Source organism: Lissotriton vulgaris, chromosome 9, assembly GCF_964263255.1.
Source record: "Lissotriton vulgaris chromosome 9, aLisVul1.2, whole genome shotgun sequence".
Taxonomy (NCBI): domain Eukaryota; kingdom Metazoa; phylum Chordata; class Amphibia; order Caudata; family Salamandridae; genus Lissotriton; species Lissotriton vulgaris.
The window spans coordinates 1,149,785,318-1,149,809,176 of NC_141697.1; the positions used below are offsets into that span (position 1 = coordinate 1,149,785,318).

The 23,859-nt window shown below is 42.3% G+C and overlaps 1 protein-coding gene across 3 annotated transcripts in view; it reads left to right on the forward strand.

Moving 5' to 3' along the window:
- Positions 1-1,633: 1,633 nt before the first annotated feature.
- The window catches only part of CHL1 (cell adhesion molecule L1 like), a 449,119-nt gene continuing 426,893 nt past the window's right edge, over positions 1,634-23,859 (forward strand). Inside the window, exon 1 of one of the 3 annotated variants that reach the window (XM_086939199.1) lies at positions 1,634-1,832. The gene's annotated coding sequence lies outside the window, so the exon portion shown is untranslated. The remainder of the gene's footprint in view (positions 1,833-23,859) is intronic. The other 2 variants (XM_086939197.1, XM_086939198.1) reach the window with 2 other exon arrangements.

Sequence of the window (23,859 nt, forward strand, 5' to 3'; positions counted from 1 at the left end):
ATCAAGAGAGTGACACAAGTGATTAACCGCTTGTAACATGACGGTAGACAGCATCAACATCAAACAGACACCACTGTAATAGACTACAGCAGGTGAGGCATCCTCTGAACACCCAGATGTCCTACAGGTCATCCGCCCATAATATCCAGCTGGTCATATCTTTGGTGGGCTGAATAAACAGTCTGCCCTCTTATTAAACAGTCTGTCCAGTACTCACAACTTATATTCTGTTTTAAGGAGCCAACAGTTCTACATCACAAGTATTTTAGCAAGTATAAATATTTATGATGTTTATTGTAATTTGAATAACATCATTTTTAGGGCTCCTGGTTTTATGGTTTTTATTTTTTTGTTGTTTCCGTCTGTCTTTATCCATATTTATTTTTGCCAACTTTATCTGTATTTATCCATATTTATTGTGGATTTTGTGGGGGGAAAAAACAGAAACTGGTATAGTTCCACATTTATTTAACCAATAACTATGCAGTCATGCTTGAATGCCCACCAGGTTTCAGTAATGTGAACACCCGCAGAAGATAAATCAATGCACTTATATGAAAATATGCACATTTCAGTATCAGCCTTGTGCATATCTATGGTTGTTTAAGCCTCTTTACTAAAATTCCTTTTTTTAACCCTCGTACCTATCAATTCACACAGTTATTGGCATGGCAGTCATGGCAAAGTGTGTTTATAATCACTCAAAAAGCACCCAATTTCCGTTTTTATCCATATTCAAAAATAAATACAGACACGAAAATAAATGGTTTTCGGTCTGTATTTATCTGTAAAAATCAGTAAAAACGGAAAACAGGGAGTCTTAATCATTTATAAGTAATTGACAAAATTGCTTTGAAAAGAATATTTTGAACGTGACAAATTCGTAAATTAAAAAAGTTTAAAATATGCACAAATACTTGGACTTGCCTTCCACCCTGACATGCCTCTGCATAATGTGGGTTTTACAGAAAAGTATTTTTTCGAAACTTCATGCAAAAAAGAAATATATTTTCTTTAAGGTCTCTTGCCTAGCCAGTCAGGCGAAAACCTGTCTGCCACTTATCATTAGAAAATGTGATGCATGTTAAGTCAGAAAGTATGTGTTTGTGCTACCTCCCAAAGTGACCCGGAGTAATAGCTGTCAGCAAAATAAAGTACTCCACGAATGACTGCTAAAAAATTTCTAAAAAAAAATCATAATTTTTGGATGCACCTGTCAAAAATCCTGATTGAGGCTGGATAAAAAATAATCTTTAAAAATATCGAAAGCATCTGCAGCCTCTGAGGACAAACATACTGGTACTGAAATGGTTAAATTGCAAGGCCACGCAATCCAGGATTCAAAGGAAAGAGTGCATATCTGATGGACGAACTCGATATATAGACATATGGTAGACCAGCAGTGTTAGACGTCAGTCGTTCAGTGGAGCAGAAATCAGCAATCCGATGGATAGCTTGGGACGTCAGCGGTGTGTGAGACACAGCCACACTCCCGCGGAACGCACAGTCCCACCAGCTGCTGCGTGAGGGCAGGAAAGAGTTACTGAGAGTGAGCCAGCAGCGGGGGCGGGGCTAAGGCCTTGATAGACAGCTGGATGCTCATTGACAGGCACTGCTTCTGTGTGAGGCATGAGTCGAGTCTAAAGGAAAGCGAAGCGCTGCCAGAAAGGCTGGGAGAAGGGGGAAAGAAAAAAAAACGCCGGGACTTGTGCAAAGGGCTGGAGGCGACGGAGGGCGAGACCCCCATCCACGTAAAGACCGCCCAGGGAGGGGGAACGATCACCTACGACAGACGGTCAGGGAAATGAAAAGAAGAGGAGACGCGTCGCGAGGTAGGACACGGGGGAGTGTGTGTGTGTGTGTGGGGGGGGGGGGGTGAAGGGGGATACCACCTGCATGAAGATTGCACAGTGTTTTCCCTGGCACTCCTTGCTCAGGCTGCAGACCTGTTAGTGTAGGTGTGAAGGCAGTGTGGGCAGTGGTCAAGCGCCTGCTCTGACGCGACCTCGTCTATCACAAACTTGCGTAAACTGCAGATAGTACTTTTTCGCCCTTTGCTCGGGGCTGTGGGAGCTGGTGCCCTCAGAGAGGACCAAGGAGAGCTCCGTGTGTAGCTCGCAGAGCTCAGCGGAGGGCTGCGGGAAGCGCAGCTCCAAAATCTCTCAACCACCACCACGCACACCGGAGAGCTCACTGCACTGATTTAGTTCCATCCCGCAGCACTCTCCGCGCCGCTCCATCATTCTGCGGCGCTGCTTACACTTTCCATCAGTTCACCGTGCAGCTCCGGGCACCAGCCGCACCGGGCCATCTTTCCAGCGGAGAGCAGCCCACACAGCACTGTTCCGACATCAACCACCCTGCAACGCTCTGCACCTCTATTCCATTCCACCTCCCCTAGGCTCTGAACCATCCGCGGTGCAGCGCGAGCCCTGGTTCCCCCCCAGCCTGGCACCCCAAGCCGGAGACAGAAGGCGCGTGTGTGGCCAGCATAGAGAACACTGCCTGCTTGCAGCACTGCATAGTGACTCCGTTCACCCCCACTTTGTTGAGCGTGGGGGAGGGGCGTTCTGTACGCAACCCCCAATATTTCAACTATGCACGGCAGCGGGTGGGACAGAGGGGAGCAATATCCAGCAGCAGCCATTTCACAAAGCAACCGCCGTGCAGCCTAGCACCGCTGAAATGGGACAGCGGAACATGTGTGCAGCTCGTGGCCCTGCACGCAGAGCCCCCCCCCCCACCCCCCCCCCCCCCCCCCGCCACAGACTGATCCTACTCTTTAGGAAGAGACAGGGGTGGGAATAGCTGGCTGTGCTGACTAGTAGGCCCTACATCTCTGCACTACTGCTTGTAGGAATCTCTATACTTCCGTGCAGACTGGTGTGGTCACTTCTATGCAGGCAGGCGTGGTCACTTCCACGCAGACAGGTGTGGTCATTTCCATGCAGGTCACTTCCATGCAGACTGGTGTGGTCACTTCATTGCAGATATGTGTGTCACTTCCATGCAGACAGGTGTGGTCACTTCCATGCAGGCAGTCGTGGTCACTTCCATGCAGATAGGTGGGGTCACTTCCATGCAGACAAGTGTGGTCACTTCCATGCAGACTGGCGTGGTCACTTCATTGCAGTTATGTGTGGTCCCTTCCGTGCAGACTAGTGTAGTCACTTCAATGCAGATATGTGTGGTCTCTTCCATGCAGACTGGTGTTGTCACTTCAATGCAGATATATGTGGTCACTTCCATGCAGACAGGTGTGGTCACTTCCATGCAGACAGGTGTGGTCACTTTCATGCAGACTGGTGTGGTCACTTCGATGCAGACAGGTGTGGTCACTTCGATGCAGACAGGTGTGGTCCCTTCCGTGCAGACTAGTGTAGTCACTTCAATGCAGTTATGTGTGGTCACTTCTATGCAGACTGGTGTGGTCACTTCAGTGCAGGTATGTGTGGTCACTTCTGTGCAGACTGGGGTGGTCACTTCCAAGCAGATAAACGTGGTCACTTCCATGCAGTCAGGTGTAGTCACTACCATGCAGACAGGTGTGGTCCCTTCCGTGAAAGGCAGGCGTGGTCACTTACATGCAGACCGGTGTGGTCACTTCCAAGCAGACAGGCGTGGTCACTTCCATGCAGACAGGTGTGGGCACTTTCATGCAGACACGTGTGGTCACTTCCATGCAGACTGGTGTGATCACTTCCATGCAGACTTGTGTGGTCACTTCATTGCAGATATGTGTGGTCCATTCCGTGCAGACTAGTGTAGTCACTTCATTGCAGATATGTGTGGTCAATTCCATGCAGACTGATGTGGTCACTTCAATGCAGATATGTGTGGTCAATTCCATGCAGACTGGTGTGGTCACTTCAATGCAGATATGTGTGGTCACTTCCAAGCAGACAGGCGTGGTCACTTCGGTGCAGTCAGGTGCAGTCACTTCCGTGCAGACAGGCGTGGTCACTTCCATGCAGACAGGTGTGGTTCCACCTGGACTGCACCATGCTGGAAACACTAATGCAATGGAAGAAAAGTGCACTGTTTTAGTGCCTGTGTTAACACTGGTAGCAACTGTGTTTTTCTTGTTTTAAGGCGGAGTATTTTTTAAAGCCTAGTCTGCCTTGTGTGTGCTTTCACTTGCTAGAATGAGAATGCCTGAATTAAGAAGGCATATCATTTATTGTTGTGCCTTTATGTGCTTATGTAACCATTATTTATCGATCTATGTTTAAAACATGCAACCCCAGTATAAAATCCTGTCTCTAACTTCCGTATTATATTAGATTTGTGACGTGCTTAGTTGCCTGTAATAATGAAAAGATGCAACTGTTCAACTGTAACAAGTTATTACGGTTGAGTTGTGACATTATATGCTTCTACCTGGGGCCAGCAGCCAAGATAAAAAGCAGGTCCTGAGCTTACTTCAGCTGCAGTAAATGGGATCTGGCTTCTTCTTCTTCTGATCAATTTCTTTCCTAAAATGCACATAAATTTATGGCAATTTGCTCATGTCTGCACATAGTTCATTACAGCAAAGAAAAAAATCTCTCATCATGTTGCTATTCATTCTCAGTTACAGCCTTTTTTAAGTGTAATTTACATTAAACTGATTCAATTATATCATGTAACAAATTGCGAACTGCTTTTCGGTGTGTTTAAGGTTGTATTACAGATTTCTTTTTTATTCGTTAGGCATGCAGCCACACGTTCTATTTCATGTGAAGGGACACATCAATAAGGATTTAAGATGTTTGTGGGAAGAGTGATGCTTTGACCAATGTTTATAAGAATTGTCACTGGAATTATGCTGCAGGAGACGACAACATTATGTGGCAGGATTAACTAACTTATGCACAAACAAAGGCAAATTATATAGCGCAATGTGGCACATTTTGTGATAATATCACTTCATTGTTTTGGTATTTTTACACGTTAACACTATCTGGGCAAAGGTTTCTCCTTGTTAGTAACAGTTTGACACCATAATAGAGCAATAAGCAGCAGAAAGGTGGGCAGACATCCTTTGCAATAGGCCTCCCTCTTTGCAGCAACACTGGTTGCCATGTTTATAGCAACTTTTGATCCTTTTGAGCTAGAAACATTTTGTTGTTAAATTCTGCAGGTCATGCAGTAGATATTTGATTATGAGGAATAAAATACTTTCTGCTGTACGTTGGAAAGGGCACCAAAGGCTTAAGATGTTTGTGGGAAGAGTTATTCTTTGAGCAACTATTATATGGAATAAATTACTTTCTACCATGCAATATAATGATATTGCATGTGACCTCAGAGTTCAGATATGTATGTATGTGATTAAGATATTTCTAACGCACAAACTTAGCCAAAATGCTGGTGAGCGCTGTTCATGGTCAAAGTCAAGCATAACGAATAATAGGAGAAGAAAGTGAATCGATGATGTTTATTGTGATGTAGGGTTCTCTAAAGAGGTGAATCTTCAACTCTTTCCTAAATTAAAGCACTATTTGGGCGTTACTGATGCGTATGTGATTTTTTTCAGATCCTGTGTGCATAGATGAAAAAGGCCTGTTATCTTGTTTTTTATTTTTAACACTTCTTATTCTGCTGTCCAGTGGTATGGTTGCTGCACGTGTGCCGAGGACCACCAGAGATGGGAAGCTTGTCTGCAAGATAGCGGGGGGAGGGGTGTTGCTTGCGATAGCTATGTAAATGATTCAGCCTGTTTTGGAGATGTCACGGCTGGCAAGTGAAGCCAAAAGAGTTCCATCAGGATGGGTGTCATGTGACCATATTTCTTCAGACCCGGGATGGGATATGCTTCGGTGTATTTGATGCATTTAAGGAGTGCCAGTATGGTTTCTGGGTAGCTGTAGAGTAGGCCATTAGCACCATCCAGATGCCTGAGTATGTGGGCTAAAATAGCAATTGTGAAGTCGTTTCTGGAAGAAATGTTAGACTTTCTTTGCAAGAGAGAGAGCTGGTTCCAGGCCAGTGTGTTTCTGGAGGGTGAAGTTGGTGCCCAGGAAGGATCCAAGTGAGTCAGTATCCAGGTAAAGTGGGGATTCGAAGCCATCAAGGTTTGTGCCATTGCACTAGGTTTTACTGTATCTTGTTTGTTGTTATTGGCAAATAAAAGGAATTCTGTCTTGTTTTATTTGAGATTCAGGTAGGCGCTGCACATCCAGGTCTGAATGAGGTGCAAGCAGTGCATAAGACATTGTATGTCTGAAATGTTTATATGTCTAAATGGTCATGGAACCCCTTAGTGACTTGCAATTTCCTTATATTGTATGGTAGTGGGTATTTTATCCCATGTATTATAAGTATCTCATGTTTGTGTTATTACTTATGTAGTGATTTGATATTGTTCAAAACATATTTTTTAAATATTTTAATAAATTTAATACAATATAAAAACAAATAATATAGATGATCTACCTGCTTAAGTCAATTTGTATTCCCGCAGGACCCTCCTCTACATTTATGTTTGTCATCTAGAGTAAGAAAACCTAAAAGAAAGCGAGGATAACTTTTTTTCAAAGTCCTAGCAATAAAAGACTAGCAATTGAATTGATATAATGAGCAAGGATCTCATATAAATCACTTCATGCACTCACAAAAGATGGGTAAAGCAAATTGTGTCTGAGATCTTGGACGTCTTGCTGGATCCTGTGGTTTCTGGTATTCATCACAGAGCCACCGTGAGGTTACTAATTCAACCTTGCACGGATTCCTAGGTGCACTCCAGGCGCCAACCACATCCAACAACAGACTGTTGTTTACTTTTATTATTTACAGGGCTCACAGGCCCATCATCATATACACAGCCGGATTAATCAACCTCGTTTACATTGGTGATTTCGTCCCCCTAACCATCTTGTGTCTCAAAGGTCCTGGTGAAGACCCCCGATAATGCTGGAATCACCTTTATGATTACTGGGGTAGAAACATCAACATATTTTATTATGTATCAAACATAGGTGACAGAGATTTGTGTATCTGTACCTATTGTGTTATGTTTTGCCCTATATGCATTTGCCAAATAATAGGCGGGATAGGTTCTACAATCCCTGAATGTATATGAAACACATTACCTTCCCCTTCCTCTACACCATCACGCAACCCTCCCGAACACTCACCCCCTTCCTTTCTTCTGAGCACCAAATGTTATGATCTTTTGATTCATACGACTTCTAATTGTTTGATTTATTCATAATTTTGTGTGATGCTAATTAAAATCACAAGTACTTATTGACTTTTGTTGCTGATGTCTAATTCGTTTTTATATATGTTAGAATTAATTTCTTCCAAGTTGGTCTGCAATTGAACTCCACTGAGACCATTCTCCTAATATACCATAGGATCCTGTGGTTTAGCTTTCTCTCCAAATTCTGCCATTAGCCTCTACTACTCTCACTTGGCTACGGATTAGTATGGGTCTTTAGAGCTTCTCTCATTTGGACTGACGCAATTGGACAAAGAATCAGGACTAACATTCTTGTGTACTTTTCTCCTATGGATCTCTTATGCGCTGCTATTTGATTTCAGACAAACATAACTTATGGTGGTATTAGAGTCATGCCTAAACCAAAGTATATGATTCAGAAAAGGGGGTGGTGATGAACAGAGTGTCTGAATTAAGCAGACCACTCTTACCCAGTCCAAAGATCAGGGCTTGATCCATCACCGTTTTTTAGCTCACTGCACCATCCCAGCTCAGAACTTGGCTATATGCAAATTAGTCTGACCCTGGCCCAGTGCATCATGGGAACAGGGCAGACCAAACTACCAAGCCAATTCTTATACTGGGAAGGAAACAAGCTTCCGGAGACCGGTTTCTGGCATTTCAGCCGTCTTCGGCCCGGCTTGCTTGAATCCTGATGGTGCAATGAGCAAGGGACTCACATCTGAGTATACCCTTTCACGCTTATGGTGGACAAAAATGATTCAGAAAAGGGGGTGCACCATCAGGATTCAAGCAAGCCCTGATCTTTGGACTGGGTAAGAGTTGTCTGCTTAATTCAGACACTCTGTTCATCACCACCCCCTTTTCTGAATCGTTTTTGGCCACTATAGGTGTGGCAGGGTATACTCAGACATGAGTCCCTTTCTCACTGCACCATCAGGATTCAAGCAAGCCGGGCCGAAGAGGGCTGAAATGCCAGAAACCGGTCCCCGGTAGCTTGTCTCCTTTCTGGTGAAGAATTGGCTTGGTAGTTTAGTCTGCCCTGTTCCCATGATGCACTGGGCCAGGGACAGACTGATTTGCATATAGCCAGGTTCTGAGCTGGGATGGTGCAGTGAGATAAATAACGGTGATGGATCAAGCCCTGATCTTTGGACTGGGTAAGAGTGGTCTGCTTAATTCAGACACTCTGTTCATCACCACCCCCTTTTCTGCATCGTTTTTGGCCACTATAGGTGTGGCAGGGTATACTCAGACATGAGTCCCTTTCTCACTGCACCATCAGGATTCAAGCAAGCCGGGCCGAAGACGGCTGAAATGCCAGAAACCGGTCCCCGGTAGCTTGTCTCCTTTGTGGTGAAGAATTGGCTTGGTAGTTTAGTCTGCCCTGTTCCCATGATGCACTGGGCCAGGGACAGACTGATTTGCATATTGCCAGGTTCTGAGCTGGGATGGTGCAGTGAGATAAATAACGGTGCTGGATCAAGCCCTGATCTTTGGACTGGGTAAGAGTGGTCTGCTTAATTCAGTCACTCTGTTCATCACCACCCCCTTTTCTGAATCGTTTTTGGCCACTATAGGTGTGGCAGGGTATACTCAGACATGAGTCCCTTTCTCACTGCACCATCAGGATTCAAGCAAGCCGGGCCGAAGACGGCTGAAATGCCAGAAACCGGTCCCCGGTAGCTTGTCTCCTTTCTGGTGAAGAATTGGCTTGGTAGTTTAGTCTGCCCTTTTCCCATGATGCACTGGGCCAGGGACAGACTGATTTGCATATAGCCAGGTTCTGAGCTGGGATGGTGCAGTGAGATAAATAACGGTGATGGATCAAGCCCTGATCTTTGGACTGGGTAAGAGTGGTCTGCTTAATTCAGACACTCTGTTCATCACCACCCCCTTTTCTGAATCGTTTTTGGCCACTATAGGTGTGGCAGGGTATACTCAGACATGAGTCCCTTTCTCACTGCACCATCAGGATTCAAGCAAGCCGGGCCGAAGACGGCTGAAATGCCAGAAACCGGTCCCCGGTAGCTTGTCTCCTTTCTGGTGAAGAATTGGCTTGGTAGTTTAGTCTGCCCTGTTCCCATGATGCACTGGGCCAGGGACAGACTGATTTGCATATAGCCAGGTTCTGAGCTGGGATGGTGCAGTGAGATAAATAACGGTGATGGATCAAGCCCTGATATTTGGACTGGGTAAGAGTGGTCTGCTTAATTCAGACACTCTGTTCATCACCACCCCCTTTTCTGAATCGTAAACCAAAGTATAGTCATAGCCTAAGGCACACCTAGCTAAACCTAAGCCTAATAGCCAATCGGTCGAAAAGTAAACCAACCTTCTAAGGCTTCATTTACCCCATTCTTTATGTTAAAGCCAAAACCAAGTCACATAGCCTAAGCCAAGGCTAACCTTTAGGCTAAAGCAAATGTCATCTACATCTTTAAGTCAAGCCTAAAACTCTAGGACTAATTTAGCCTTGCAAAGCATTTGTCTACAGTCATAAATACATAAAGTTAATCCACAAGTTGTAAAATAAGTCATCCAAAATACACTAAAGCCATGAAACCGTACACTTATCCTAACCCATACACTTCATTCTTAACCCCCAAACCCGTTTTATTATTCTAAATCTAGATATCAGCCCATCCATATGAAACAAAATCTAAACCATCTAGGGATATAATCTTAATCATAAATCCAATCCTAATGTATAGTTTCCTAAATGTATTTTTCTGTCAATGCCTAAATTTAGTCCCTCTGGTCTGGGATCCATCTTCAGATACGACTCTGACTATCTATAAGCATACAACTAATAATTCACTCATCATCCCAGTGTCAACACTTACATTTAACACCTAAATTAAAACAGAAATCCGAATCTTTATTATTAAAAACAATTCTAAATGTGTAATTTTAACTACATAAACAAATATTCTTGAATGTAAACCCTAAATCTGACTGTAAATGAATAAAACCAAGTGTTCTTTAACCTTCTAAATACAAGCCCTCTCACTCCTTATTAGTTATAGCCCTTCAATATGGAATGCCTGAACATAAGTCTCAAGGTTTTACCTTGAACACCCCAGAATAAACATAAAGCAGCAAACTAAAGCCATAAAGCTAAATGAATGATCAAACCGGTGTGTAAATCAATTAGCTTAAACACCTATCTATAAGCAAGCAGAAACCTCTAATACTCAACCTCAACCACAGAGTTTAAAGTTAAACCTAGGAGACGAAGGGCGTGATTTAGATCTTGGTGGATGATTTACTCCATCACACCGGTGATAAATATCCCAACCGCCGAAATATAATTCCCATAGGATATAATTGGATTTATATTTTGGTGGACATGATATCTGTCACCGTTGTGACGGAATAACCTGTCTGCAAAGATCACAATCAGGTCCTAAATCTGAGTCCTTAGGTCTAATAATAACCCCTGAAAGCTAGACTAAGGGGCACATGCATCAAGGTAGGCTTTTGCGAGTCCTTAATTGCGAATAATAAGGAATCGCAATTAAGGGCTTGCAAAAACCTATGCATGTAGGAATCGCTATAAAAATAGCAATTCCAAAACATTCCTTAACTGCGACGCTCAAATTGCGAGTCGCAATTAAGCAATGCAATCCCGTTAATTCCTATGGACCTACAGGCTCTTAGGAATGAATGGGAAATTGCGCATGCAATTGCAAGTGTGCAAGGGTGTCAAAAGTACACCCTGGTGCACCCCTGAAATTTTGATGTGCACCCATGTTGCGCACACAGATGCCCCAAAGGGATGTGTGTGTGTAACCAGAAACTTAAAAAAAAAAAGCACTTTAGTTCATTTTTCAAAGTTTCTGCTAAATACCATCAGGTTGAAATAATGGGAATTTAGCGGTCCATAATAGTGAAAACGCTATTTTAAATGCAATCTTGCATTGCATTTACAGCATCACAACTTGTGATTCCTTAAATGCAATCGCAAATTGCGATTTTCGCATTGGGAATGATGCATCCAAATGCAAAAATTGCGGTTGCAAAGGGGCAGATTCTGCGAATCTACCCCTTTGTGACCGCACTTTCAAATGATGCATGTGCCCCTAAATAATTAAGCCTAAACCTTAACTCCCAAACTTAAGCCTTGGAGACCTTCCAAAGAAAATCACTAAAAATAAGATTTAACATCCAAACCTCTAACATTAAGCTGTACACTAAGTCTACACTTGTATCAGTCCAATCGTAAACCCAAACCTACAATCCTAATGCCTAATTTCTTCCTAATTCTGAATACTCATACTAACTGCAGAACAGCAGTACATACCCTACTTCTCTTTCACTTCCATGAGGCAATGCCCTACTCTCAGATCTCCCTAAATCCTTTGTGGCTCCCTTCAGAGCCCCTCTCCATGTGGCAACTCGCCTCATCAAATATGGAAGCATGTCTGACCGCTTAACTCCATTTCTGAAAGAACTGCATTGGCTCCCTTTGCCAAGGCAGAGCTGACATTCAATTGACCTGCATCACAAATAAGCTGCTACATCTCAGCCTCCTCTGATGGCCAAAATGCAAGCTACACACCTCAAGAGGAGAGAAAAACATTGCAGGTAAACCCAGCCACCTACTGAAGATTACAAAAATCAGGACACAGACGCAGGTAACATGCATCAACTGGTGCTTAACCTTAAAGTCATTTCAGGTGAAGAGACATAAAGTCTGAAAATATTTTGTGCTACTTAACAAGAGGCAACCCAGGCAACTGAGCGAGACCGGGCTGCCTGCAAGGCAGCCAGCTCACCAGAGGGCTTCTCCTTGTTGTCCAGTTTGTCTCTGACAGCCATATTCTGAGAACCAAGAAAATCCCATCCACCTAACTAGACCTCACTTCACTGTTAGCTGGCTCCAAATTCCCAAAACTCTCCAGTGTAGTTAGGTGTTTCGTTCAAACTCAGAAAATGTGTAACAGAATCTCCACCAACCACTGGTGGAATATAGGATGGATTTTATCCTCCTCATTCTTGTACACCCCATGTGTCTAAAAAGAAACCATCAGATCCAGAGGATCCACTTTTGTAGAATTTCCGCTTTCCAAGAATGGCTTGCAATGTGCAAAACCCCTACATCTGGCGCACTTTGCACACCAGCCTCTACCAGAAGTGCAGATAAATCTGGACAAATCCAAACATTTTTCTATCCAAGTACCATTAAAAAAGCTTCTTGTGGCAACACAACCTAAGTGTCTAGAAATAGAAGGTTGCCTGTGGTGTGTCCTATGCTGCAGCTTATCTTTCTCATGCATTCGTTTATTTTTTTGCTAATAGTCAAGTTTCCCCTTAAAAAGATCCTTAGTACCAAGTTCAAACCAGAATTTGTCTGACTCTACCCACAGAGACAGAGACAGCCACAGGACATCTTTCAAAAAAAGTCTGCCTCTCATCTATCCCCTTCCTCGTTGAACTCCCCTTTCATGGATTATTCCTCTCATACCTTCATCTTTAAAATTACCAACCAAGTTTGCAGTTTAGGAATTAACACTTCGGCATTGTGGCATTCCAATCTCCCCACCCGCAGGATACATTGTTTGGGATGAAGGGTAACAAGTTTTCATATTTAATTTGATGGCCAGGTATACCCAACCACCTGAAGCACAAACCCTTTTGCTGGCAGCTTACAGTAAGGGACTCGGAAATAGTAGTCTGCCACTAAAGCATGATTAGATTATATATCTATAAATGGTTAACACTTGTGATTCATAAGCACAAAACATTTACTACTCAGTCCAGCGCTGCAAGGACCCGATTCACAGAACTAACTTACGACAAAATCCCAAACTTACTACTTTTGATATTCACAGAAGTTAGGATTTTGTCTTAAGTTTGTCTTAAGGTAGACTTAAGACAGACTTAAGACAAAATCCTAACTTAAGTCTGTCTTAAGTCTGTCTTAAGTTTGTCTTAAGACAAACTTAAGACAAAATCCTAACTTCTGTGAATACCAAAAGTAGTAAGTTTAGGATTTTGTCTTAAGTTAGTTCTGTGAATCGGGCCCAATGTAAATGCAGTGATCTGTGTCTTCAGCTTGCACTATTGACAGTGGTTCCAGTTCAAAACGTGTACACAAGTTTGCAAAATGTAACATTTGAGGCTATGTGTAATGCCTCCTATATGCTCTCTGATTATTAACAGGGACCTGTGTGGAAGACTGGTGATTGTTTTGGTTTCACAATAAAATACTCACACAAATATTACCACTCGAAAAGAAGTTTTTGCTCAACTGTTCTCACAACTTTAAATACAATTTCTCTGAGGCATCTTTCAGCAATATTGAAGAATGGCAATAGCTTTTTTTTGTTTTTGTAAATGAGGGAGTATCAGTGTTAAACCAGTTAGTTAGGGGCGCAATTCTTCAATAAAGACACACAAACTCACCCGCAGGTATGAATCCTAGTAGTGGTGCAGGTGTGCAGGTGTGTACCTAAGTATGGTTGGTGCTTATACTCCTGACATACTTTTGTGAATTCTGGTTTCTCGTGAGCAAATGGACATGCTCACAGATTCAAATCTGTGTAGATGCACTCAGCCTTTCATCCTTGTGAGGTTGATAAAATGAGTTCCACTGAGATGGATACCAATAAATATCTGTATTTCAGCACCAAGGGACTTTTGGGTGAAGGTGCGCTTTACGAGTTTGTGATATATTTCTTTGTGCAAAAAAGTGCTAAAGTAATTACAAATTCACCCTCTACAACCCATATTCCCCGCCGTGGGTAAAGTTCTACTCGTGCGAGGAGTTGGTGAATACCCTCCAAAATGCACGTTAATGGGAGTGCACAGACTCACAAGGCATTCACAGCTAGGAACTACCACTTCCGACATTCTTCCAGCCACTGTACATACATTTGATGAAATGTGGGAATATCAGACCCTTGCTACAATTCAAAACCAGATATAATATAAGACTACTCAAAGAGGCTATTATCAGAGCTCTGACATAATGAGAATCCTGCCTAAATGTGTCACCTCACCACATGGCACCTGAACGGGGAGAGGATTTTTTTGTACAGGACAAGTAGATTCTGAAAGATTGCATAACTTGGGCAAGTAGATATTTTATAAAATCCCACACCACTACCTCTTTTTTTACTAAAAGCTTCCATGAAGTACATACACTCCAAACCAAATTAAAAAATTTAAGCGGTTGGCACTATTGTTTCCTGAGCTTTGTATCACACATCTTATGTACTCCTCCAGGGTATCTGAGAATTATCCATAATGTAGCATTGCTTTCTTTCTATGTTTACTAATCCTCATTAAATAGCCCCTATATTACCATTTAAAGTAACCCTTTACAAAACAGTATCCACAATATAACTAGAGATATCAAAACTATTCCATAAACAGGTTCTGGTATGTCTTCAACTGTGTCACTATATTTTGTCATGAGGATATAACCAGTCGCGGCCGGCATGGCTTGGGGGTGGGGTGTCACGCGGGGAGGTCATGGTTCGGGGGGTTAATTTAAAAACAAAAAACTTACCTTCCTGGTCCGGTCCCGCGTCGCGTTGTCTCTGCTCCAAGTCCCAGAAAGCAGGCAGCCTCCCTCCCCTCCCCTAAGCCAATTACAACTCTGCAATGGCCGCGTCGAGATTGGCTGGGATGTCGACCACACAGGCGTCTATGGGGAGGCCTGCACGCAGCCTACATGGAAGAAAACAGAGAGCGTGTACGACAGGTTTGGCGGTCCTGGGTCCAACCAAACAGTAAGAGCCAACAACAGTGGGCAAGCCACTCCGTCCTTCCCTGGAGCAAGACCGCCCATCGGTCCGCCACCAACCAAACCCTTCTGCTTTCTTGCAGTGCAAGAAGCAGAAACATAAAATTATACCATTTTATGTTTCTGCAAGACAGCAGTGGGGGAGCTCCTCCGCCCACATGGAGGAGCCACCCCTGGATGTAAATCAGTGTTTTCTTGTGATTTCCTTGGAAGCAAAGGATGGGCATTAAAAGGAAAACATTCCCCAACACGTTTCTGTAAAACCATACGATCAGGATTTTTAGATGTCTCCTGCAGACAGCTTTACTGCACAATATAATAATACATAGAGTGGGCTTTGGGTCTGCACATTATTCATGATTGGATGTCTTTATGCTCTATCTCAGGTTGATGTACCCCATCCAATGTCTTTCCACCCTGTTCTAATTTTTTCGCAGAGCATATCCTTTACCATTATTTTGATTGATGACTTGTATCTTTCCACTGCTGACATCAGGGAATTTTGTTTTGCATTTTTACCACTCAATGGGAGCGTATACATTTTCTCTCCCACTCCCCATCGCCTCACTGCCCCTCTTTCCCTGCTTGTCTATTCCGCCCCTGCTTCATTTGTTTTTCTACAAAATATCTCTATATTTTCACTATAGCTTGTGAAAGGGCCTTGCAGCTGCATGTTGCTACCAGGTTGCCTGCTGACCTGTTTGTTCATTGATCCTCCATTCCTCCTCCTCCCTTCTCCTTCCCCTCTTTATTTTAGATTTGTAAATAATTTTTGTGAACACCCAGAAGGAGAACACTGATACCGGGTATTCAGTATTCACTTCTTTTTTTATGAGCTCACACACATGCTTATTTATGTTTACTTCTCCTTTCTATAATAGCTGTCGACCATCTGTTTTTTTAAACCTGAAACAAAAAGGCCAAATGGCTGCCTGTGTGTCACCAGGCATGCACACGTATTTGCAGCTAGGGTTGGACAGCTTATATATTTTTGTATAATAAGAATCATTCAAAGATGGCTGTCCTTGCATGCACGTGACACACTGTCAGCCATTTTCCCCCTTTTTAACAATGCCCAAATGTACGGATTGGAAGGGTAGATGGCTCTGCATTCATTTCTTAAAGCTGAGATTCTTGTTTTTGACAATGTTTGTTTTATTATAGTACTGTTACATTGTTCATGCAGTTACAGGATTTAGGTTTAAGAATTGGAGATCCCGTCAAGGCAATAGGGTTCTATAGGCCATGCATGGAAGGGCTTTATGCTTAGAGCTCAGTGGTGCTATTTAGGTTTCTAGCAAGAACTTTCACTAAAATGACTACCTACTGCCGATTTATAGCATCTCAGTTTTGAAGGGCGAGTGTTCTGTTCATAACATAAGATTTATAATACTGTTAAGTTAAATATGTTGCTTAGAATGTTGCGATTATAGTGCTGTGTGGAATGGGATATTCAGATCCGAGCTCCCTTATGAGCTTACTATTAACATTGAGTTTTGCAGTTTAGGATTTTAGCACTGAAATACAACTATTAAATGGTGTTCTCGGGATGTTTCTCAGAGCATTTTTCCATGTGTGAATACTTCAGTAGTTCATGGCTGAGGGAAAAAAACTAACTATGCACAACTTAGTCACAAAGAGCACTTTTCGTGCACAATCTATGTAGCTCCTGCTGTGGGCTGTTATCAGGGCCGGACTGTCCATAGCGGGCACCGGGCGTTTCCCCGGTATGTCGCTAGGGCCAGTTTTGGACCACTGGGCGCCGTTTTTTTGTTACCGGGGGTTAGCAATATTGGCGCCCTGTAACAAAATCGGCAGAAACCGGCCCTCGCAAACTGTTCGGCTGCACCCCCCGCATCCCAGGGGGGGTGAAGGGTGGGGTGTGAGGGGGGGGCTGGCGGTTGAGCAGTTTGCCAGGGCCGGTTTCTGTTCCCAGTCCGGCCCTGGCTGTTATAAGTCAATCACTTGCAGTGGCCAGCCAATACATACAGACCTGTCTCCGTCAGAGACCGATATACACACCAATCAATTCTTATTGGCCTTGCCCCGCGTTCTCCAGGCCTAAACAGGTGTAGGGCGTAGAGAGTCAGGCGTAGATTTAATGTTATCTGTGGAATAGGGTGATCTGTGAAAAACTGAAATGAGTGAATAGTACAAAATAGCTTAGCACCAAATGTAATAATAGTCCCCTGGTGATGACATCATTATGTTATGTTATGTTACGTTATGTTATTTTATTTTATTTTTTTATTTTTGTATAGCGCACAGATGCCGCAATTCCCCCACTAAATCTGGCTGTTCTATCTAATGTAGGTCCCACGCTGTTGCACAAATGTGAGCCACCTGTGTCAAGCCTAGTATTTGTCCTGGAGATACACACTTCAGCACACATTTGTAGGTGTACACAACAACTCAGAGGACAATGAGGTTTAGGTTAAATCCCACAGCTGGGTATATTAGGTGTTATACCTGACCCCTTATTAACGCCTGTGTTAGGATTGGGGTAAAGCCACTTGACACTGATTTTGAGATAAGGTTTTGTGGGTTAACCTAATGTTTTAGCACTGGCACACTCCAAACATGCCTACAACTGCATGCGTTAATGAGGCATTCCAAAGGGGTTTGGGTGCAGCGCAAGATCAACGTTTGGTGTAAAACACTATTTGTGTATGAAGGTTGATCTGTTGATGCTGTTTGCTCTGCTTGGGAACATTCAGGCTTATTCTGCATCTCATGTGCACCACTGCACATGTCAGTAATTCTGCTCCTCCTTTTCCAGGTTTCACTTCTGTTTGAGGGATGAAAATGAAAATGTGTATTTCTGAGTATGAGCCTTTTAAGCCGCCTCCTCTAAAATTTTCTTACGTTATCCAACAGGGATCAAAGGAGAAGATCCTATCCTTCTGCCCAGATGAGCGGTTGGACACTTTAAACATGTAAATATCAGGCTCTCCCAATTCCTATGGTTGCAGGGCCTAGCTGTGTATTCTTAAATGTACAACCGTACCAGCCACATGTCCCTTTTATGAAGGTGGGGTAGTGCTCCAGCTAGGTAGTGCTAGCCTACCTAGCTGGAACACATTTAAAATATGAAGCTGTGAAAGAACTTGCAAATAAGAATGAAATCATCTGTATACAAGAGACCTGGCTCTGTGACGTACCCCAAGTAGTTGAAGGATTTCGACAAGTCCACCGGGCAGCTGTAAAATCGAACTCTGGGCGTCCTGCAGGTGGCTTGTTGACAATGATATCAACAACTTTAACAACTAAAACTATTTTGATATCTGTAAAGTGTAAGTGGCTTTTAGCCTGTAGAATCCAAACCACATTTGCGGATAAGAAATATAAATTCATGCTGATCCTAAATGTGTACATGCAATGGAACTCAAAGAAGGAATATGGGGTCGAATTGTTACATTTTAAGAATGATATGGATGCACTTTGTGATAGATATGGAAATGATTTGATTGTGTTAATGGGTGATTTTAACCATAAACTAAATCCAAAATTGTTTGATCAATGGTACTCAGAAATTCTAGAGGCATATGATATAAAAAATGCAGAGTTTATGGAAACAAAAACCTCTACTGATGCGGTGGAATTGGGTAAATATTTATCAAATAAAAGTTTCTTTTGTCTAAATGGAAGGCTAGTCCAAGACCGTCCGGCAAAGAAAACTTTTAAATATGGGGCACATAATTGCCCAATAGACTATGTGTTTATGCCAGCATGGAATTTCGAGTTGGTGAATGATTTTAGCATTAATCCCATGGAATGTAGTGATCACAATTTAATAAAGTTAGAATTGGGAATAGCACAACGTATGGTTTTCGACAGGGTTATCTGGCAAGAGACAGAGTATCCAAAGCGGATAACCACTAGGTTATCTGAAAAATCAATGGAGAAGCTAGCAAGCCTGCAACATAAGATTCAGTTAGGCAGTTTGAAGGGCCAAGACCTACTTTGGTTTGTGGAAAAAATAAAACAAGTAGTAGAAAGTATAAGTATAGAACTAAGGCCCCCAGCAAATGACCAGAACAAGAAAGGAAATACCCAAAGTAAGAAAGGTACATGGTTTAACCAGGATTGTTTAATGAAAAAAGAGAAATTAGGAGGGAAGAGCGTAGCCTGCGGAAAAAATTTACACGACTAAAGGCGGAAAACCTAGTAAAAATAAAGAGAGAATATAATCTGCTAATCCGCAATGAAAAAAGGATCCATAAAGAAGTTTGTTGGGGCAAATTATTGGAAACTATTAAAACTAAGACCCTACGGCAATTCTGGAAGCTAATACAGTCAGTTGGGGAACCTTTGATCGCCCCAATGACCTGCGTAGTGGAGGAAGATGCATGGGCAGAGTATATTCAGAAATTGTATGCCCCAGGGAGGGCGTCTGATAATTTGGTACCAAAGTTGTGGGGTGATCTAGTAGAGGATCTCAAACATGATTGCTCAGTAACAAACGTCCTTAGGATAATTAGGTCTTTAAATTTAACAAGAGCGGCGGGCCCGGATGATATGCCGGCCCTGATATTAAATTCAAACCAGCTCTGGTGGGCGGAATTCTTCTCAAAAATGTTTATTTTAATACTAGAGCAAGGGGTAGTTCCTGCAAACTGAAAGGGTGCAATAATAAGGCCACTGCACAAGAAAGGGGATGTATACGCCCCTAAGAATTACAGGCTAATTAACTTATTAGATATAGGAGAAAAGATTTTTGCTAAGATGATACTTGGTAAGTTAAAAGAGTGGGTGGAACTTCGATCAATTGTGCCGGTGGAACAGGGTGGTTTTAAAGAAGGCCACTCCACGATTGATCATTGTTTTGCCCTGTGGGCTTTAGCTAGGAAATCGATTGAACAGAACGGCAAATTATGCTGCTGTTTCGTGGATTTCCGAGCGGCCTTTGATTCAGTAGACAGAAGCAGCCTTTGGGAAGTGCTAGAAAACTATGCATTGCCGGAGGGTATACTAAATATTCTAAAAGAATTACATAGTGACAATTGGGCCCAGGTCATTAGAGACTCAAAGGGCTCATTAACGCAGAAAATCCCGGTAAAGAATGGCTTGAGACAAGGGTGCGTCTTGGCACCCTTGCTCTTTTCAATCTTCTTAGCTGATCTTCCCGTGATTTTAGAAGTTGATAAGAGTGCGAGCCCACGCATGAATAGTAATAAAGTTGCATGCCTTTTATATGCTGATGACCTAGTGATCGTGGACCAAACCGAAATGGGATTCCAAAGGAAATTAAACGCTTTAAAAACATATTGTGATAAAAAGTTTCTAACGGTGAATATGGAGAAAACCAAGATCCTATGTTTTGGGAAGAGGGTAAAAAATTTTACATGGTTTTTAGGTTCAGATAAATTAGAGGTAGTAAGTGAATATAAATACCTAGGCCTTTGGTTTGATAGTACATTAAAATGGAAAACTCACGTGGCGGCACAAACTTCAAAGGCGTCCTGATCGGTTTGTGGACTGAAAAAATTTAATAAGGACTATGGTGACATGTCTCATAGACCGTTACTAAAGGCTTTTGAAGCTATGAAACCCCCTCAAGTTCTCTACGGCGCTGAAGTGCTCTATCTGAGTGGTAAAAGGGGGTGGGACCGGGAGGAAGGAATGATAATTAAAATGTTGTTGTCCCTACCTAACGGTTCCATGTTGCAAGCCATTAGATTGGAGGTAGGCTTGATGGCATGGGAGGTAAAGGCACAAATATCTTTACTAAGATTTTGGAACCGCCAGATGCCCGGTGGTGAACAGAAGGTGTCAATTTGGTGTAGAAAGGAAATACAAGCAAGCAGCTTACATTGGGCACGGGAAGTGAGGAAAACCCTTCAGCTAATAGCTACCCAATTAAAGCTGACCCTCGAACAACCTTCATTTGATTTAGTCTTTACAAAGAAAATGCTTAGTGACCGAGGGCACGAACGCTCCAGATCACAAGACCTAGAGTACATGAAGTCTAAAAAATCAGTGAACTGGGTAAGGAATGAATGGGAAAAGGAGGTCCGGTTTCCATATTTGGATGTACTACCCAATAAATGGTTAAGGTACGAAATCATGAAGGTTCGGGTAGGATAAACCCATGGAAGACTGATAGTAAACTAAAAGTAGCCCTGATCCAACCTGATGGTATTTGTAAATGTGGCCTAGGTGTAAAGAATGATATTTTACATATACTACTGGACTGTATATTGATTTTAACAGTGCGAAAAATGTTTTTACGTCCAATATTTTTAAAGTATAAGGTGAACACACGAATATAAATACCTAGGCCTTTGGTTTGATAGTACATTAAAATGGAAAACTCACGTGGCGGCACAAACTTCAAAGGCGTCCTGATCGGTTTGTGGACTGAAAAAATTTAATAAGGACTATGGTGACATGTCTCATAGACCGTTACTAAAGGCTTTTGAAGCTATGATACCCCCACAAGTTCTCTACGGTGCTGAAGTGCTCTATCTGAGTGGTAAAAGGGGGTGGGACCGGGAGGAAGGAATGATAATTAAAATGTTGTTGTCCCTACCTAACGGTTCCATGTTGCAAGCCATTAGATTGGAGGTAGGCTTGATGGCATGGGAGGTAAAGGCACAAATATCTTTACTAAGATTTTGGAACCGCCAGATGCCCGGTGGTGAACAGAAGGTGTCAATTTGGTGTAGAAAGGAAATACAAGCAAGCAGCTTACATTGGGCACGGGAAGTGAGGAAAACCCTTCAGCTAATAGCTACCCAATTAAAGCTGACCCTCGAACAACCTTCATTTGATTTAGTCTTTACAAAGAAAATGCTTAGTGACCGAGGGCACGAACGCTCCAGATCACAAGACCTAGAGTACCTGAAGTCTAAAAAATCAGTGAACTGGGTAAGGAATGAATGGGAAAAGGAGGTCCGGTTTCCATATTTGGATGTACTACCCAATAAATGGTTAAGGTACGAAATCATGAAGGTTCGGGTAGGATAAACCCATGGAAGACTGATAGTAAACTAAAAGTAGCCCTGATCCAACCTGATGGTATTTGTAAATGTGGCCTAGGTGTAAAGAATGATATTTTACATATACTACTGGACTGTATATTGATTTTAACAGTGCGAAAAATGTTTTTACGTCCAATATTTTTAAAGTATAAGGTGAACACACGATCGGAGGCTGTTGTTCTCCTTACAGAAATGTCGTTTTTAGATATCACAATTGCTTTGGGGAAATTTTTAAAAGCAACAAGAGAAGCTGTAACGGAGGCACCCAAGGAAGTTGAGAAATTTTAAGATATTAAGATGTAAAATATGGAAAATGTTAATTTAATGTTTTAATGGTTTTAAATGTGTATAGAATGTTAAAAAGAACTATGATGTAACATTTTCTATTGCTAAGTGGATCCATGGCCTTGTGTTTGGTTTATAGACTATTGTCTAAATAAACTTTGTTTTTTACTACTAGTGCTAGCCTCTGATACGCAGTGTGCCTCTTGCACACATTCAACGGTGCCTTTCTGATGTGAGGCCCTTTGAGAATTTAAGAGTAGTTTATGCTGTCTGGGACTAGTAGCTGTTGGTTGTGGGTGTACAATGTAGATCACCTTGAACAGTATTTGGATACCCTAGTAACCAGTCTATTATGATTTTGGCTCAGAGGACTTAGACGCTCTTAGACACTCTTATTTGAGGTAAGCCAATACTTATTTCAGCTATTAGAATCACAGTTATTTGAAGTATGATTTGTTATTTAGATCTTTATTACATTGCTAGAAAATGAGTCACGCCAATTAGTGTTCCATCAGTAAAGTGCTGTAAAATGTGCATGCTATTTAGAGCTATAAGGTCTCTTACCTTTCAGATTGAGTCATGCTGTTTACATTTATAGAATTTCAACTTTACCGATTCCCCCATTCTGTCCCTGCTGTTTGTTGAATTTATCCATTGTTAATAGATTTGATTTAAATGTAAACATATCTCATATAAGTGGCTAAAGTTCTGTATACAGTGCTGTAATATCCTTTGTTAAAACAGTGCTATAGAATATACATTGAGGACACATCGCCTTCATGGAAATCATGGTCAACAAACAAAATCTTATACCTTAAAAACCTCTGCCCATCAGCCTTCCCTAAAACGTTTGCAGAACTCTCCTAACCTAGAAAACATTGAATTCCACAACTTCCTTAACCTAAAGTTTGTGATGAAGAAGAATCCTCCCACACACAATTCAGACCTGATCCCCCTTCTTTCGAAATTTTCCAATATGCCCTATGCAGCATCCACAGTTTACAAAAGCCTGAACTGCCCCAACAGCAACAAGAGAACTTCCTTTGGCACTCCGCAGCACTCCCAACCTGCTCCAATTCAGGAAGAATTTGAAGACTTGGCTTTTTAATCATTCTGGTTAGGTGGGTTTTCTCTTTCTTTCTCTTTTTTTATGGGGTTCTGTCTCACTTGTTATGTTGATCTGACACTGTAAGTTGCCTGTGGAAAGCGTCGGGACACTCTTTTAGAGTAGCCGTGCGCTATAAAAATGCACCTTAACATAACATAACATAACATAACATAACATAACATAACATAACAGAACTTCATCTGAAATCCAAACTAAGCTGATGGAATCCTTACCGATTCCTCTCTCTCAACCTTAAACGATGAAACATGGAAAAAGATCAGGACATATACCCTTAAAAATAACATCTCTCCCACTCTCTCACACTGTTAGTACTGGATACTACACAAAGCAAACTGGACCCCTGAGAAACTCTCCAGAATAGGGCTTCTGTACCCAGGCATATGCTGGAATTGCAAAAACGCCCCAGGCAGATTTACCTACATGCTATTCCATTTCAGGAAAGCTCCAACATTTCTGCAACGAGATTCAGAAACCTGTGAATACAGTTTTCAACTTTGAGATCTCCTCGAAATTGCACACAGTTACTTTAGTTCCCTGGTCC